Source organism: Pleurodeles waltl, chromosome 3_1, assembly GCF_031143425.1.
Source record: "Pleurodeles waltl isolate 20211129_DDA chromosome 3_1, aPleWal1.hap1.20221129, whole genome shotgun sequence".
Lineage (NCBI taxonomy): Eukaryota > Metazoa > Chordata > Amphibia > Caudata > Salamandridae > Pleurodeles > Pleurodeles waltl.
In genome coordinates this window covers 1,659,360,347-1,659,379,726 of record NC_090440.1, presented here as the reverse complement: position 1 = coordinate 1,659,379,726, position 19,380 = coordinate 1,659,360,347, and positions in this window count along the sequence as shown.

The following is a 19,380-nucleotide window of genomic DNA, read 5'->3' as shown; positions in this document are numbered from 1 at the left end:
TTTTGGCCTCTAGCTCAGCCGACACGTATGGAAACCTACCAAACCTGTGCATTTCTTAAAACTAGAGACCTAGGGGAATCCAATATGGGGTGACTTGTGGGGCTCTGACCAGGTTCTGTGACCCAGAATCCTTTGCAAACCTCAACATTTGGCTAAAAAAACAAGTTTTCCTCACATTTCGGTGACAGAAAGTTCTGGAATCTGAGAGGAGCCACAAATTTCCTTCCACCCAGCGTTCCCTCAAGTCTCCCGATAAAAATGATACCTTACTTGTGTGGGTAGGCCTAGCGCCCGTGACAGGAAACGCCCCAAAACACAACCTGGACACATCACATTTTTTTAAAGAAAACAGAGGTGTTTTTTGCAAAGTGCCTACCTGTAGATTTTGGCCTCTAGCTCAGCCGGCACCTAGGGAAACCTACCAAACCTGTGCATTTTTGAAAACTAGAGACCTAGGGGAATCGAAGATGGGGTGACTTGTGGGGCTCTGCCCAGGTCCTGTTACCCAGAATCCTTTGCAAACCTCAAAATTTGGCTAAAAAAACAAGTTTTCCTCACATTTCGGTGACAGAAAGTTCTGGAATCTGAGAGGAGCCACAAATTTCTTTACACCCAGCGTTCCCCCAAGTCTCCCGATAAAAATGATACCTCACTTCTGTGGGTAGGCCTAGCGCCCATGACAGGAAACGCCCCAAAACACAACGTGGACATATCACATCTTTTGAAAGAAAACAGAGGTGTTTTTTGCAAAGTGCCTACCTGTAGATTTTGGCCGCTAGCTCAGCCGGCACCTAGGGAAACCTACCAAACCTGTGCATTTTTTAAAACTAGAGACCTAGAGGAATCCAAGATGGGGTGCATTGTGGGGCCCTGACCAGGTTCTGTTACCCAGAATCCTTTGCAAACCTCAAAATTTGGCTAAAAAAACTAGTTTTCCTCACATTTCGGTGACAGAAAGTTCTGGAATCTGAGAGGAGCCACAAATTTCCTTCCACCCAGTGTTCCCCCAAGTCTCCCGATAAAAATGATACCTCACTTCTGTGGGTAGGCCTAGAGCCCGTGACAGGAAACGCCCCAAAACACAACGTGGACACATCACATTTTTTTAAAGAAAACAGAGGTGTTTTTTGCAAAGTGCCTACCTGTAGATTTTGGCCTCTAGCTCAGCCGGCACCTAGGAAAACCTACCAAACCTGTGCATTTTTTAAAACTAGAGACCTAGGGGAATCCAAGATGGGGTGACTTGTGGGGCTCTGACCAGGTTCTGTGACCCAGAATCCTTTGCAAATATCAAAATGTGGCTAAAAAAACACATTTTCCTCACATTTCGGTGACCGAAAGTTCTGGAATCTGAGAGGAGCCACAAATTTCCTTCCACCCAGCGTTCCCCCAAGTCTCCCGATAAAAATGATACCTCCCTTCTGGGGGTAGTCCTAGCGCCCGTGACAGGAAACGCCCCAAAACACAACGTGGACATATCAAATTTTTTGAAAGAAAACAGAGGTGTTTTTTGCAAAGTGCCTACATGTAGATTTTGGCCTCTAGCTCAGCCGGCACATAGGGAAACGTACCAAACCTGTGCATTTTTGAAAACTAGAGACCAAGGGGAATCCAAGATGGGGTGACTTGTGGGGCTCTGACCAGGTTCTGTGACCCAGAATCCTTTGCAAACCTCAAAATGTGGCTAAAAAAACACATATTCCTCACATTTCGGTGACCGAAAGTTCTGGAATCTGAGAGGAGCCACAAATTTCCTTCCACCCAGCGTTCCCCCAAGTCTCCCGAAAAAAATGATACCTCACTTCTGGGGGTAGGCCTAGCGCCTGTGACAGGAAACGCCCCAAAACACAACGTGGACATATCACATTTTTTGAAAGAAAACAGAGGTGTTTTTTGCAAAGTGCCTACCTGTAGATTTTGGCCTCTAGCTCAGCCGGCACATAGGAAAACGTACCAAACCTGTGCATTTTTGAAAACTAGAGACCTAGGGGAATCGAAGATGGGGTGACTTGTGGGGCTCTGCCCAGGTCCTGTTACCCAGAATCCTTTGCAAACCTCTAAATTTGGCTAAAAAAACAAGTTTTCCTCACATTTCGGTGACAGAAAGTTCTGGAATCTGAGAGGAGCCACAAATTTCCATCCACCCAGCGTTCCCCCAAGTCTCCCGATAAAAATGATACCTCACTTGTGTGGGTAGGCCTAGCGCCCGTGACAGGAAACGCCCCAAAACACAACGTGGACACATCACATTTTTTTAAAGAAAACAGAGGTGTTTTTTGCAAAGTGCCTACATGTAGATTTTGGCCTCTAGCTCAGCCGGCACCTAGGGAAACGTACCAAACCTGTGCATTTTTGAAAACTAGAGACCTGGGGGAATCCAAGATGGGGTGACTTGTGGGGCTCTGACTAGGTTCTGTGACCCAGAATCCTTTGCAAACCTCAAAATGTGGCTAAAAAAACACATTTTCCTCACATTTCGGTGACCGAAAGTTCTGGAATCTGAGAGGAGCCACAAATTTCCTTCCACCCAGCGTTCCCCCAAGTCTCCCGATAAAAATGATACCTCACTTCTGGGGGTAGGCCTAGCGCCCGTGACAGGAAACGCCCCAAAACACAACGTGGACATATCACATCTTTTGAAAGAAAACAGAGGTGTTTTTTGCAAAGTGCCTACCTGTAGATTTTGGCCTCTAGCTCAGCAGGCACCTAGGGAAACCTACCAAACCTTTGCATTTTTTAAAACTAGAGACCTAGGGGAATCCAAGATGGGGTGACTTGTGGGGCTCTGACCAGGTTCTTTTACCCAGAATCCTTTGAAATCCACAAAATTTGGCTAAAAAAACAAGTTTCATCACATTTCGGTGACAAAAAGTTCTGGAATCTGAGAGGAGCCACAAATTTCCTTCCACCCAGCATTCCCCCAAGTCTCCCGATAAAAATGATACCTCACTTGTGTGGGTAGGCCTAGCGTCCGTGACAGGAAACGCCCCAAAACACAACGTGGACACATCACATTTTTTTAAAGAAAACAGAGGTGTTTTTTGCAAAGTGCCTACATGTAGATTTTGGCCTCTAGCTCAGCCGGCACCTAGGGAAACGTTCCAAATCTGTGCATTTTTGAAAACTAGAGACCTAGGGGAATCCAAGATGGGGTGACTTGTGGGGCTCTGACCAAGTTCTATGACCCAGAATCCTTTGCAAACCTCAAAATGTGGCTAAAAAAACACATTTTCCTAACATTTCGGTGACCGAAAGTTCTGGAATCTGAGAGGAGCCACAAATTTCCTTCCACCCAGCGTTCCCCCAAGTCTCCCGATAAAAATGATACCTCACTTGTGTGGGTAGGCCTAGCGCCCGTGACAGGAAACGCCCCAAAACACAACGTGGACACATCACATTTTTTTAAAGAAAACAGAGGTGTTTTTTGCAAAGTGCCTACCTGTAGATTTTGGCCTCTAGCTCAGCCGGCACCTAGGGAAACGTACCAAACCTGTGCATTTTTGAAAACTAGAGACCTAGGGGAATCCAAGATGGGGTGACTCTGACCAGGTTCTGTTACACAGAATCCTTTGCAAACCTCAAAATTTGGCTAAAAAAACTAGTTTTCCTCACATTTCGGTGACAGAAAGTTTTGGAATATGAGAGGAGCCACAAATTTCCTTCCACCCAGCGTTCCCCCAAGTCTCCCGATAAAAATGATACCTCACTTGTGTGGGTAGGCCTAGCGCCCGTGACAGGAAATGCCCCAAAACACAACATGGACACCACATTTTTTTAAAGAAAACAGAGATGTTTTTTGCAAGGTGCCTACCTGTAGGTTTTTGCCTCTAGCTCAGCCGGCACCTAGGGAAACCTACCAAACCTGTGCATTTTTGAAAACTAGAGACCTAGGGGAATCCAATATGGGGTGACTTGTGGGGCTCTGACCAGGTTCTGTGACCCAGAATCCTTTGCAAACCTCAACATTTGGCTAAAAAAACAAGTTTTCCTCACATTTCGGTGACAGAAAGTTCTGGAATCTGAGAGGAGCCACAAATTTCCTTCCACCCAGCGTTCCCTCAAGTCTCCCGATAAAAATGATACCTTACTTGTGTGGGTAGGCCTAGCGCCTGTGACAGGAAACGCCCCAAAACACAACCTGGACACATCACATTTTTTTAAAGAAAACAGAGGTGTTTTTTGCAAAGTGCCTACCTGTAGATTTTGGCCTCTAGCTCAGCCGGCACCTAGGGAAACCTACCAAACCTGTGCATTTTTGAAAACTAGAGACCTAGGGGAATCGAAGATGGGGTGACTTGTGGGGCTCTGCCCAGGTCCTGTTACCCAGAATCCTTTGCAAACCTCAAAATTTGGCTAAAAAAACAAGTTTTCCTCACATTTCGGTGACAGAAAGTTCTGGAATCTGAGAGGAGCCACAAATTTCTTTACACCCAGCGTTCCCCCAAGTCTCCCGATAAAAATGATACCTCACTTCTGTGGGTAGGCCTAGCGCCCGTGACAGGAAACGCCCCAAAACACAACGTGGACATATCACATCTTTTGAAAGAAAACAGAGGTGTTTTTTGCAAAGTGCCTACCTGTAGATTTTGGGCGCTAGCTCAGCCGGCACCTAGGGAAACCTACCAAACCTGTGCATTTTTTAAAACTAGAGACCTAGAGGAATCCAAGATGGGGTGCATTGTGGGGCCCTGACCAGGTTCTGTTACCCAGAATCCTTTGCAAACCTCAAAATTTGGCTAAAAAAACTAGTTTTCCTCACATTTCGGTGACAGAAAGTTCTGGAATCTGAGAGGAGCCACAAATTTCCTTCCACCCAGTGTTCCCCCAAGTCTCCCGATAAAAATGATACCTCACTTCTGTGGGTAGGCCTAGAGCCCGTGACAGGAAACGCCCCAAAACACAACGTGGACACATCACATTTTTTTAAAGAAAACAGAGGTGTTTTTTGCAAAGTGCCTACCTGTAGATTTTGGCCTCTAGCTCAGCCGGCACCTAGGAAAACCTACCAAACCTGTGCATTTTTGAAAACTAGAGACCTAGGGGAATCCAAGATGGGGTGACTTGTGGGGCTCTGACCAGGTTCTGTGACCCAGAATCCTTTGCAAATATCAAAATGTGGCTAAAAAAACACATTTTCCTCACATTTCGGTGACCGAAAGTTCTGGAATCTGAGAGGAGCCACAAATTTCCTTCCACCCAGCGTTCCCCCAAGTCTCCCGATAAAAATGATACCTCCCTTCTGGGGGTAGTCCTAGCGCCCGTGACAGGAAACGCCCCAAAACACAACGTGGACATATCAAATTTTTTGAAAGAAAACAGAGGTGTTTTTTGCAAAGTGCCTACATGTAGATTTTGGCCTCTAGCTCAGCCGGCACATAGGGAAACGTACCAAACCTGTGCATTTTTGAAAACTAGAGACCAAGGGGAATCCAAGATGGGGTGACTTGTGGGGCTCTGACCAGGTTCTGTGACCCAGAATCCTTTGCAAACCTCAAAATGTGGCTAAAAAAACACATATTCCTCACATTTCGGTGACCGAAAGTTCTGGAATCTGAGAGGAGCCACAAATTTCCTTCCACCCAGCGTTCCCCCAAGTCTCCCGAAAAAAATGATACCTCACTTCTGGGGGTAGGCCTAGCGCCTGTGACAGGAAACGCCCCAAAACACAACGTGGACATATCACATTTTTTGAAAGAAAACAGAGGTGTTTTTTGCAAAGTGCCTACCTGTAGATTTTGGCCTCTAGCTCAGCCGGCACATAGGAAAACGTACCAAACCTGTGCATTTTTGAAAACTAGAGACCTAGGGGAATCGAAGATGGGGTGACTTGTGGGGCTCTGCCCAGGTCCTGTTACCCAGAATCCTTTGCAAACCTCTAAATTTGGCTAAAAAAACAAGTTTTCCTCACATTTCGGTGACAGAAAGTTCTGGAATCTGAGAGGAGCCACAAATTTCCATCCACCCAGCGTTCCCCCAAGTCTCCCGATAAAAATGATACCTCACTTGTGTGGGTAGGCCTAGCGCCCTTGACAGGAAACGCCCCAAAACACAACGTGGACACATCACATTTTTTTAAAGAAAACAGAGGTGTTTTTTGCAAAGTGCCTACATGTAGATTTTGGCCTCTAGCTCAGCCGGCACCTAGGGAAACGTACCAAACCTGTGCATTTTTGAAAACTAGAGACCTGGGGGAATCCAAGATGGGGTGACTTGTGGGGCTCTGACTAGGTTCTGTGACCCAGAATCCTTTGCAAACCTCAAAATGTGGCTAAAAAAACACATTTTCCTCACATTTCGGTGACCGAAAGTTCTGGAATCTGAGAGGAGCCACAAATTTCCTTCCACCCAGCGTTCCCCCAAGTCTCCCGATAAAAATGATACCTCACTTCTGGGGGTAGGCCTAGCGCCCGTGACAGGAAACGCCCCAAAACACAACGTGAACATATCACATCTTTTGAAAGAAAACAGAGGTGTTTTTTGCAAAGTGCCTACCTGTAGATTTTGGCCTCTAGCTCAGCAGGCACCTAGGGAAACCTACCAAACCTTTGCATTTTTTAAAACTAGAGACCTAGGGGAATCCAAGATGGGGTGACTTGTGGGGCTCTGACCAGGTTCTTTTACCCAGAATCCTTTGAAATCCTCAAAATTTGGCTAAAAAACCAAGTTTCCTCACATTTCGGTGTCAAAAAGTTCCGGAATCTGAGAGGAGCCACAAATTTCCTTCCACCCAGCATTCCCCCAAGTCTCCCGATAAAAATGATACCTCACTTGTGTGGGTAGGCCTAGCGCCCGTGACAGGAAACGCCCCAAAACACAACGTGGACACATCACATTTTTTTAAAGAAAACAGAGGTGTTTTTTGCAAAGTGCCTACATGTAGATTTTGGCCTCTAGCTCAGCCGGCACCTAGGGAAACGTTCCAAATCTGTGCATTTTTGAAAACTAGAGACCTAGGGGAATCCAAGATGGGGTGACTTGTGGGGCTCTGACCAGGTTCTATGACCCAGAATCCTTTGCAAACCTCAAAATGTGGCTAAAAAAACACATTTTCCTAACATTTCGGTGACCGAAAGTTCTGGAATCTGAGAGGAGCCACAAATTTCCTTCCACCCAGCGTTCCCCCAAGTCTCCCGATAAAAATGATACCTCACTTGTGTGGGTAGGCCTAGCGCCCGTGACAGGAAACGCCCCAAAACACAACGTGGACACATCACATTTTTTTAAAGAAAACAGAGGTGTTTTTTGCAAAGTGCCTACCTGTAGATTTTGGCCTCTAGCTCAGCCGGCACCTAGGGAAACGTACCAAACCTGTGCATTTTTGAAAACTAGAGACCTAGGGGAATCCAAGATGGGGTGACTTGTGGGGCTCTGACCAGGTTCTATGACCCAGAATCCTTTGCAAACCTCAAAATGTGGCTAAAAAACCAAATTTTCCTCACATTTCGGTGACCGAAAGTTCTGGAATCTGAGAGGAGCCACAAATTTCCTTCCACCCAGCGTTCCCTCAAGTCTCCCGATAAAAATGATACCTTACTTGTTTGGGTAGGCCTAGCGCCCGTGACAGGAAACGCCCCAAAACACAACCTGGACACATCACATTTTTTTAAAGAAAACAGAGGTGTTTTTTGCAAAGTGCCTACCTGTAGATTTTGGCCTCTAGCTCAGCCGGCACCTAGGGAAACCTACCAAACCTGTGCATATTTTAATACTAGAGACCTAGGGGAATCCAAGATGGGGTGACTTGTGGCTCTGACCAGGTTCTTTTACCCAGAATCCTTTGCAAACCTCAAAATTTGGCTAAAAAAACAAGTTTCCTCACATTTCGGTGACAGAAAGATCTGGAATCTGAGAGGAGCCACAAATTTCCTTCCACCCAGCATTCCCCCAAGTCTCCCGATAAAAATGATACCTCACTTGTGTGGGTAGGCCTAGCGCCCGTGACAGGAAACGCCCCAAAACACAACGTGGACACATCACATTTTTTTAAAGAAAACAGAGGTGTTTTTTGCAAAGTGCCTACATGTAGATTTTGGCCTCTAGCTCAGCCGGCACCTAGGGAAACGTACCAAACCTGTGCATTTTTGAAAACTAGAGACCTAGGGGAATCCAAGATGGGGTGACTTGTGGGGCTCTGACCAGGTTCTGTGACCCAGAATCCTTTGCAAACCTCAAAATGTGGCCAAAAAAACACATTTTCCTCACATTTCGGTGACCGAAAGTTCTGGAATCTGAGAGGAGCCACAAATTTCCTTCCACCCAGCGTTCCCCCAAGTCTCCCGATAAAAATGATACCTCACTTGTGTGGGTAGGCCTAGCGCCCGTGACAGGAAACGCCCCAAAACACAACGTGGACACATCACATTTTTTTAAAGAAAACAGAGGTGTTTTTTGCAAAGTGCCTACCTGTAGATTTTGGCCTCTAGCTCAGCCGGCACCTAGGGAAACCTACCAAACCTGTGCATTTTTTAATACTAGAGACCTAGGGGAATCCAAGATGGGGTGACTTGTGGGGCTCTGACCAGGTTCTTTTACCCAGAATCCTTTGCAACCCTCAAAATTTGGCTAAAAAAACAAGTTTCCTCACATTTCGGTGACAGAAAGTTCTGGAATCTGAGAGGAGCCACAAATTTCCTTCCACCCAGCATTCCCCCAAGTCTCCCGATAAAAATGATACCTCACTTGTGTGGGTAGGCCTAGCGCCCGTGACAGGAAACGCCCCAAAACACAACGTGGACACATCACATTTTTTTAAAGAAAACAGAGGTGTTTTTTGCAAAGTGCCTACATGTAGATTTTGGCCTCTAGCTCAGCCGGCACCTAGGGAAACGTACCAAACCTGTGCATTTTTGAAAACTAGAGACCTAGGGGAATCCAAGATGCGGTGACTTGTGGGGCTCTGACCAGGTTCTGTGACCCAGAATCCTTTGCAAACCTCAAAATGTGGCCAAAAAAACTCATTTTCCTCACATTTCGGTGACCGAAAGTTCTGGAATCTGAGAGGAGCCACAAATTTCCTTCCACCCAGCGTTCCCCCAAGTCTCCCGATAAAAATGATATCTCACTTGTGTGGGTAGGCCTAGCGCCCGTGACAGGAAACGCCCCAAAACACAACGTGGACACATCACATTTTTTTAAAGAAAACAGAGGTGTTTTTTGCAAAGTGCCTACCTGTAGATTTTGGCCTCTAGCTCAGCCGGCACCTAGGGAAACCTACCAAACCTGTGCATTTTTTAATACTAGAGACCTAGGGGAATCCAAGATGGGGTGACTTGTGGGGCTCTGACCAGGTTCTTTTACCCAGAATCCTTTGCAACCCTCAAAATTTGGCTAAAAAAACAAGTTTCCTCACATTTCGGTGACAGAAAGTTCTGGAATCTGAGAGGAGCCACAAATTTCCTTCCACCCAGCATTCCCCCAAGTCTCCCGATAAAAATGATACCTCACTTGTGTGGGTAGGCCTAGCGCCCGTGACAGGAAACGCCCCAAAACACAACGTGGACACATCACATTTTTTTAAAGAAAACAGAGGTGTTTTTTGCAAAGTGCCTACATGTAGATTTTGGCCTCTAGCTCAGCCGGCACCTAGGGAAACGTACCAAACCTGTGCATTTTTGAAAACTAGAGACCTAGGGGAATCCAAGATGGTGTGACTTGTGGGGCTCTGACCAGGTTCTGTGACCCAGAATCCTTTGCAAATATCAAAATGTGGCTAAAAAAACACATTTTCCTCACATTTCGGTGACCGAAAGTTCTGGAATCTGAGAGGAGCCACAAATTTCCTTCCACCCAGCGTTCCCCCAAGTCTCCCGATAAAAATGATACCTCACTTCTGTGGGTAGTACTAGCGCCCGTGACAGGAAACGCCCCAAAACACAACGTGGACATATCAAATTTTTTTAAAGAAAACAGAGGTGTTTTTTGCAAAGTGCCTACATGTAGATTTTGGCCTCTAGCTCAGCCGGCACATAGGGAAACGTACCAAACCTGTGCATTTTTTAAAACTAGAGACCAAGGGGAATCCAAGATGGGGTGACTTGTGGGGCTCTGCCCAGGTCCTGTTACCCAGAATCCTTTGCAAACCTCAAAATGTGGCTAAAAAAACACATTTTCCTCACATTTCGGTGACCGAAAGTTCTGGAATCTGAGAGGAGCCACAAATTTCCTTCCACCCAGCGTTCCCCCAAGTCTCCCGATAAAAATGATACCTCACTTCTGGGGGTAGGCCTAGCGCCTGTGACAGGAAACGCCCCAAAACACAACGTGGACATATCACATCTTTTGAAAGAAAACAGAGGTGTTTTTTGCAAAGTGCCTACCTGTAGATTTTGGCCTCTAGCTCAGCAGGCACCTAGGGAAACCTACCAAACCTTTGCATTTTTTAAAACTAGAGACCTAGGGGAATCCAAGATCGGGTGACTTGTGGGGCTCTGACCAGGTTCTTTTACCCAGAATCCTTTGAAATCCTCAAAATTTGGCTAAAAAAATAAGTTTCCTCACATTTCGGTGACAAAAAGTTCTGGAATCTGAGAGGAGCCACAAATTTCCTTCCACCCAGCATTCCCCCAAGTCTCCCGATAAAAATGATACCTCACTTGTGTGGGTAGGCCTAGCGCCCGTGACAGGAAACGCCCCAAAACACAACGTGGACACATCACATTTTTTTAAAGAAAACAAAGGTGTTTTTTGCAAAGTGCCTACATGTAGATTTTGGCCTCTAGCTCAGCCGGCACCTAGGGAAACGTCCCAAACCTGTGCATTTTTTAAAACTAGAGACCTAGGGGAATCCAAGATGGGGTGACTTGTGGGGCTCTGACCAGGTTCTATGACCCAGAATCCTTTGCAAACCTCAAAATGTGGCTAAAAAAACACATTTTCCTCACATTTCGGTGACCGAAAGTTCTGGAATCTGAGAGGAGCCACAAATTTCCTTCCACCCAGCGTTCCCCCAAGTCTCCCGATAAAAATGATACCTCACTTGTGTGGGTAGGCCTAGCGCCCGTGACAGGAAACGCCCCAAAACACAACGTGGACACATCACATTTTTTCAAAGAAAACAGAGGTGTTTTTTGCAAAGTGCCTACATGTAGATTTTGGCCTCTAGCTCAGCCGGCACATAGGGAAACGTACCAAACCTGTGCATTTTTGAAAACTAGAGACCAAGGGGAATCCAAGATGGGGTGACTTGTGGGGCTCTGACCAGGTTCTGTGACCCAGAATCCTTTGCAAACCTCAAAATGTGGCTAAAAAAACACATATTCCTCACATTTCGGTGACCGAAAGTTCTGGAATCTGAGAGGAGCCACAAATTTCCTTCCACCCAGCGTTCCCCCAAGTCTCCCGAAAAAAATGATACCTCACTTCTGGGGGTAGGCCTAGCGCCTGTGACAGGAAACGCCCCAAAACACAACGTGGACATATCACATTTTTTGAAAGAAAACAGAGGTGTTTTTTGCAAAGTGCCTACCTGTAGATTTTGGCCTCTAGCTCAGCCGGCACATAGGAAAACGTACCAAACCTGTGCATTTTTGAAAACTAGAGACCTAGGGGAATCGAAGATGGGGTGACTTGTGGGGCTCTGCCCAGGTCCTGTTACCCAGAATCCTTTGCAAACCTCTAAATTTGGCTAAAAAAACAAGTTTTCCTCACATTTCGGTGACAGAAAGTTCTGGAATCTGAGAGGAGCCACAAATTTCCATCCACCCAGCGTTCCCCCAAGTCTCCCGATAAAAATGATACCTCACTTGTGTGGGTAGGCCTAGCGCCCTTGACAGGAAACGCCCCAAAACACAACGTGGACACATCACATTTTTTTAAAGAAAACAGAGGTGTTTTTTGCAAAGTGCCTACATGTAGATTTTGGCCTCTAGCTCAGCCGGCACCTAGGGAAACGTACCAAACCTGTGCATTTTTGAAAACTAGAGACCTGGGGGAATCCAAGATGGGGTGACTTGTGGGGCTCTGACTAGGTTCTGTGACCCAGAATCCTTTGCAAACCTCAAAATGTGGCTAAAAAAACACATTTTCCTCACATTTCGGTGACCGAAAGTTCTGGAATCTGAGAGGAGCCACAAATTTCCTTCCACCCAGCGTTCCCCCAAGTCTCCCGATAAAAATGATACCTCACTTCTGGGGGTAGGCCTAGCGCCCGTGACAGGAAACGCCCCAAAACACAACGTGAACATATCACATCTTTTGAAAGAAAACAGAGGTGTTTTTTGCAAAGTGCCTACCTGTAGATTTTGGCCTCTAGCTCAGCAGGCACCTAGGGAAACCTACCAAACCTTTGCATTTTTTAAAACTAGAGACCTAGGGGAATCCAAGATGGGGTGACTTGTGGGGCTCTGACCAGGTTCTTTTACCCAGAATCCTTTGAAATCCTCAAAATTTGGCTAAAAAACCAAGTTTCCTCACATTTCGGTGTCAAAAAGTTCCGGAATCTGAGAGGAGCCACAAATTTCCTTCCACCCAGCATTCCCCCAAGTCTCCCGATAAAAATGATACCTCACTTGTGTGGGTAGGCCTAGCGCCCGTGACAGGAAACGCCCCAAAACACAACGTGGACACATCACATTTTTTTAAAGAAAACAGAGGTGTTTTTTGCAAAGTGCCTACATGTAGATTTTGGCCTCTAGCTCAGCCGGCACCTAGGGAAACGTTCCAAATCTGTGCATTTTTGAAAACTAGAGACCTAGGGGAATCCAAGATGGGGTGACTTGTGGGGCTCTGACCAGGTTCTATGACCCAGAATCCTTTGCAAACCTCAAAATGTGGCTAAAAAAACACATTTTCCTAACATTTCGGTGACCGAAAGTTCTGGAATCTGAGAGGAGCCACAAATTTCCTTCCACCCAGCGTTCCCCCAAGTCTCCCGATAAAAATGATACCTCACTTGTGTGGGTAGGCCTAGCGCCCGTGACAGGAAACGCCCCAAAACACAACGTGGACACATCACATTTTTTTAAAGAAAACAGAGGTGTTTTTTGCAAAGTGCCTACCTGTAGATTTTGGCCTCTAGCTCAGCCGGCACCTAGGGAAACGTACCAAACCTGTGCATTTTTGAAAACTAGAGACCTAGGGGAATCCAAGATGGGGTGACTTGTGGGGCTCTGACCAGGTTCTATGACCCAGAATCCTTTGCAAACCTCAAAATGTGGCTAAAAAACCAAATTTTCCTCACATTTCGGTGACCGAAAGTTCTGGAATCTGAGAGGAGCCACAAATTTCCTTCCACCCAGCGTTCCCTCAAGTCTCCCGATAAAAATGATACCTTACTTGTTTGGGTAGGCCTAGCGCCCGTGACAGGAAACGCCCCAAAACACAACCTGGACACATCACATTTTTTTAAAGAAAACAGAGGTGTTTTTTGCAAAGTGCCTACCTGTAGATTTTGGCCTCTAGCTCAGCCGGCACCTAGGGAAACCTACCAAACCTGTGCATATTTTAATACTAGAGACCTAGGGGAATCCAAGATGGGGTGACTTGTGGCTCTGACCAGGTTCTTTTACCCAGAATCCTTTGCAAACCTCAAAATTTGGCTAAAAAAACAAGTTTCCTCACATTTCGGTGACAGAAAGATCTGGAATCTGAGAGGAGCCACAAATTTCCTTCCACCCAGCATTCCCCCAAGTCTCCCGATAAAAATGATACCTCACTTGTGTGGGTAGGCCTAGCGCCCGTGACAGGAAACGCCCCAAAACACAACGTGGACACATCACATTTTTTTAAAGAAAACAGAGGTGTTTTTTGCAAAGTGCCTACATGTAGATTTTGGCCTCTAGCTCAGCCGGCACCTAGGGAAACGTACCAAACCTGTGCATTTTTGAAAACTAGAGACCTAGGGGAATCCAAGATGGGGTGACTTGTGGGGCTCTGACCAGGTTCTGTGACCCAGAATCCTTTGCAAACCTCAAAATGTGGCCAAAAAAACACATTTTCCTCACATTTCGGTGACCGAAAGTTCTGGAATCTGAGAGGAGCCACAAATTTCCTTCCACCCAGCGTTCCCCCAAGTCTCCCGATAAAAATGATACCTCACTTGTGTGGGTAGGCCTAGCGCCCGTGACAGGAAACGCCCCAAAACACAACGTGGACACATCACATTTTTTTAAAGAAAACAGAGGTGTTTTTTGCAAAGTGCCTACCTGTAGATTTTGGCCTCTAGCTCAGCCGGCACCTAGGGAAACCTACCAAACCTGTGCATTTTTTAATACTAGAGACCTAGGGGAATCCAAGATGGGGTGACTTGTGGGGCTCTGACCAGGTTCTTTTACCCAGAATCCTTTGCAACCCTCAAAATTTGGCTAAAAAAACAAGTTTCCTCACATTTCGGTGACAGAAAGTTCTGGAATCTGAGAGGAGCCACAAATTTCCTTCCACCCAGCATTCCCCCAAGTCTCCCGATAAAAATGATACCTCACTTGTGTGGGTAGGCCTAGCGCCCGTGACAGGAAACGCCCCAAAACACAACGTGGACACATCACATTTTTTTAAAGAAAACAGAGGTGTTTTTTGCAAAGTGCCTACATGTAGATTTTGGCCTCTAGCTCAGCCGGCACCTAGGGAAACGTACCAAACCTGTGCATTTTTGAAAACTAGAGACCTAGGGGAATCCAAGATGCGGTGACTTGTGGGGCTCTGACCAGGTTCTGTGACCCAGAATCCTTTGCAAACCTCAAAATGTGGCCAAAAAAACTCATTTTCCTCACATTTCGGTGACCGAAAGTTCTGGAATCTGAGAGGAGCCACAAATTTCCTTCCACCCAGCGTTCCCCCAAGTCTCCCGATAAAAATGATATCTCACTTGTGTGGGTAGGCCTAGCGCCCGTGACAGGAAACGCCCCAAAACACAACGTGGACACATCACATTTTTTTAAAGAAAACAGAGGTGTTTTTTGCAAAGTGCCTACCTGTAGATTTTGGCCTCTAGCTCAGCCGGCACCTAGGGAAACCTACCAAACCTGTGCATTTTTTAATACTAGAGACCTAGGGGAATCCAAGATGGGGTGACTTGTGGGGCTCTGACCAGGTTCTTTTACCCAGAATCCTTTGCAACCCTCAAAATTTGGCTAAAAAAACAAGTTTCCTCACATTTCGGTGACAGAAAGTTCTGGAATCTGAGAGGAGCCACAAATTTCCTTCCACCCAGCATTCCCCCAAGTCTCCCGATAAAAATGATACCTCACTTGTGTGGGTAGGCCTAGCGCCCGTGACAGGAAACGCCCCAAAACACAACGTGGACACATCACATTTTTTTAAAGAAAACAGAGGTGTTTTTTGCAAAGTGCCTACATGTAGATTTTGGCCTCTAGCTCAGCCGGCACCTAGGGAAACGTACCAAACCTGTGCATTTTTGAAAACTAGAGACCTAGGGGAATCCAAGATGGTGTGACTTGTGGGGCTCTGACCAGGTTCTGTGACCCAGAATCCTTTGCAAATATCAAAATGTGGCTAAAAAAACACATTTTCCTCACATTTCGGTGACCGAAAGTTCTGGAATCTGAGAGGAGCCACAAATTTCCTTCCACCCAGCGTTCCCCCAAGTCTCCCGATAAAAATGATACCTCACTTCTGTGGGTAGTACTAGCGCCCGTGACAGGAAACGCCCCAAAACACAACGTGGACATATCAAATTTTTTTAAAGAAAACAGAGGTGTTTTTTGCAAAGTGCCTACATGTAGATTTTGGCCTCTAGCTCAGCCGGCACATAGGGAAACGTACCAAACCTGTGCATTTTTTAAAACTAGAGACCAAGGGGAATCCAAGATGGGGTGACTTGTGGGGCTCTGCCCAGGTCCTGTTACCCAGAATCCTTTGCAAACCTCAAAATGTGGCTAAAAAAACACATTTTCCTCACATTTCGGTGACCGAAAGTTCTGGAATCTGAGAGGAGCCACAAATTTCCTTCCACCCAGCGTTCCCCCAAGTCTCCCGATAAAAATGATACCTCACTTCTGGGGGTAGGCCTAGCGCCTGTGACAGGAAACGCCCCAAAACACAACGTGGACATATCACATCTTTTGAAAGAAAACAGAGGTGTTTTTTGCAAAGTGCCTACCTGTAGATTTTGGCCTCTAGCTCAGCAGGCACCTAGGGAAACCTACCAAACCTTTGCATTTTTTAAAACTAGAGACCTAGGGGAATCCAAGATCGGGTGACTTGTGGGGCTCTGACCAGGTTCTTTTACCCAGAATCCTTTGAAATCCTCAAAATTTGGCTAAAAAAATAAGTTTCCTCACATTTCGGTGACAAAAAGTTCTGGAATCTGAGAGGAGCCACAAATTTCCTTCCACCCAGCATTCCCCCAAGTCTCCCGATAAAAATGATACCTCACTTGTGTGGGTAGGCCTAGCGCCCGTGACAGGAAACGCCCCAAAACACAACGTGGACACATCACATTTTTTTAAAGAAAACAAAGGTGTTTTTTGCAAAGTGCCTACATGTAGATTTTGGCCTCTAGCTCAGCCGGCACCTAGGGAAACGTCCCAAACCTGTGCATTTTTTAAAACTAGAGACCTAGGGGAATCCAAGATGGGGTGACTTGTGGGGCTCTGACCAGGTTCTATGACCCAGAATCCTTTGCAAACCTCAAAATGTGGCTAAAAAAACACATTTTCCTCACATTTCGGTGACCGAAAGTTCTGGAATCTGAGAGGAGCCACAAATTTCCTTCCACCCAGCGTTCCCCCAAGTCTCCCGATAAAAATGATACCTCACTTGTGTGGGTAGGCCTAGCGCCCGTGACAGGAAACGCCCCAAAACACAACGTGGACACATCACATTTTTTCAAAGAAAACAGAGGTGTTTTTTGCAAAGTGCCTACCTGTAGATTTTGGCCTCTAGCTCAGCCGGCACCTAGGGAAACGTACCAAACCTGTGCATTTTTGAAAACTAGAGACCTAGGGGAATCCAAGATGGGGTGACTTGTGGGGCTCTGACCAGGTTCTATGACCCAGAATCCTTTGCAAACCTCAAAATGTGGCTAAAAAAACACATTTTCCTCACATTTCGGTGACCGAAAGTTCTGGAATCTGAGAGGAGCCACAAATTTCCTTCCACCCAGCGTTCCCCCAAGTCTCCCGATAAAAATGATACCTCACTTGTGTGGGTAGGCCTAGCGCCCGTGACAGGAAACGCCCCAAAACACAACGTGGACACATCACATTTTTTTAAAGAAAACAGATGTGTTTTTTGCAAAGTGCCTACCTGTAGAATTTGGCCTCTAGCTCAGCCGGCACCTATGGAAACGTATCAAACATGTGCATTTTTGAAAACTAGAGACCTAGGGGAATCCAAGATGGGGTGACTTGTGGGGCTCTGACCAGGTTCTGTGACCCAGAATCCTTTGCAAACCTCAACATTTGGCTAAAAAAACAAGTTTTCCTCACATTTCGGTGACAGAAAGTTCTGGAATCTGAGAGGAGCCACAAATTTCCTTCCACCCAGCGTTCCCTCAAGTCTCCCGATAAAAATGATACCTTACTTGTTTGGGTAGGCCTAGCGCCCGTGACAGGAAACGCCCCAAAACACAACCTGGACACATCACATTTTATAAAAGAAAACAGAGGTGTTTTTTGCAAAGTGCCTACCTGTAGATTTTGGCCTCTAGCTCAGCCGGCACCTAGGGAAACCTACCAAACCTGTGCATTTTTTAATACTAGAGACCTAGGGGAATCCAAGATGGGGTGACTTGTGGGGCTCTGACCAGGTTCTTTTACCCAGAATCCTTTGCAAACCTCAAAATTTGGCTAAAAAAACAAGTTTCCTCACATTTCGGTGACAGAAAGTTCTGGAATCTGAGAGGAGCCACAAATTTCCTTCCACCCAGCATTCCCCCAAGTCTCCCGATAAAAATGATACCTCACTTGTGTGGGTAGGCCTAGCGCCCGTGACAGGAAACGCCCCAAAACACAACGTGGACACATCACATTTTTTTAAAGAAAACATAGGTGTTTTTTGCAAAGTGCCTACATGTAGATTTTGGCCTCTAGCTCAGCCGGCACCAAGGGAAACGTACCAAACCTGTGCATTTTTGAAAACTAGAGACCTAGGGGAATCCAAGATGGGGTGACTTGTGGGGCTCTGACCAGGTTCTGTGACCCAGAATCCTTTGCAAACCTCAAAATGTGGCCAAAAAAACACATTTTCCTCACATTTCGGTGACCGAAAGTTCTGGAATCTGAGAGGAGCCACAAATTTCCTTCCACCCAGCGTTCCCCCAAGTCTCCCGATAAAAATGATACCTCACTTGTGTGGGTAGGCCTAGCGCCCGTGACAGGAAACGCCCCAAAACACAACGTGGACACATCACATTTTTTTAAAGAAAACAGAGGTGTTTTTTGCAAAGTGCCTACCTGTAGATTTTGGCCTCTAGCTCAGCCGGCACCTAGGGAAACCTACCAAACCTGTGCATTTTTTAATACTAGAGACCTAGGGGAATCCAAGATGGGGTGACTTGTGGGACTCTGACCAGGTTCTTTTACCCAGAATCCTTTGCAAACCTCAAAATGTGGCTAAAAAAACAAGTTTCCTCACATTTCGGTGACAGAAAGTTCTGGAATCTGAGAGGAGCCACAAATTTCCTTCCACCCAGCATTCCCCCAAGTCTCCCGATAAAAATGATACCTCACTTGTGTGGGTAGGCCTAGCGCCCGTGACAGGAAACGCCCCAAAACACAACGTGGACACATCACATTTTTTTAAAGAAAACAGAGGTGTTTTTTGCAAAGTGCCTACATGTAGATTTTGGCCTCTAGCTCAGCCGGCACCTAGGGAAACGTACCAAACCTGTGCATTTTTGAAAACTAGAGACCTAGGGGAATCCAAGATGGGGTGACTTGTGGGGCTCTGACCAGGTTCTGTGACCCAGAATCCTTTGCAAACCTCAAAATGTGGCTAAAAAAACACATTTTCCTCACATTTCGGTGACCGAAAGTTCTGGAATCTGAGAGGAGCCACAAATTTCCTTCCACCCAGCGTTCCCCCAAGTCTCCCGATAAAAATGATACCTCACTTCTGTGGGTAGGCCTAGAGCCCGTGACAGGAAACGCCCCAAAACACAACGTGGACACATCACATTTTTTTAAAGAAAACAGAGGTGTTTTTTGCAAAGTGCCTACCTGTAGATTTTGGCCTCTAGCTCAGCAGGCACCTAGGAAAACCTACCAAACCTGTGCATTTTTGAAAACTAGAGACCTAGGGGAATCCAAGATGGGGTGACTTGTGGGGCTCTGACCAGGTTCTGTGACCCAGAATCCTTTGCAAATATCAAAATGTGGCTAAAAAGACACATTTTCCTCACATTTCGGTGACCGAAAGTTCTGGAATCTGAGAGGAGCCACAAATTTCCTTCCACCCAGCGTTCCCCCAAGTCTCCCGATAAAA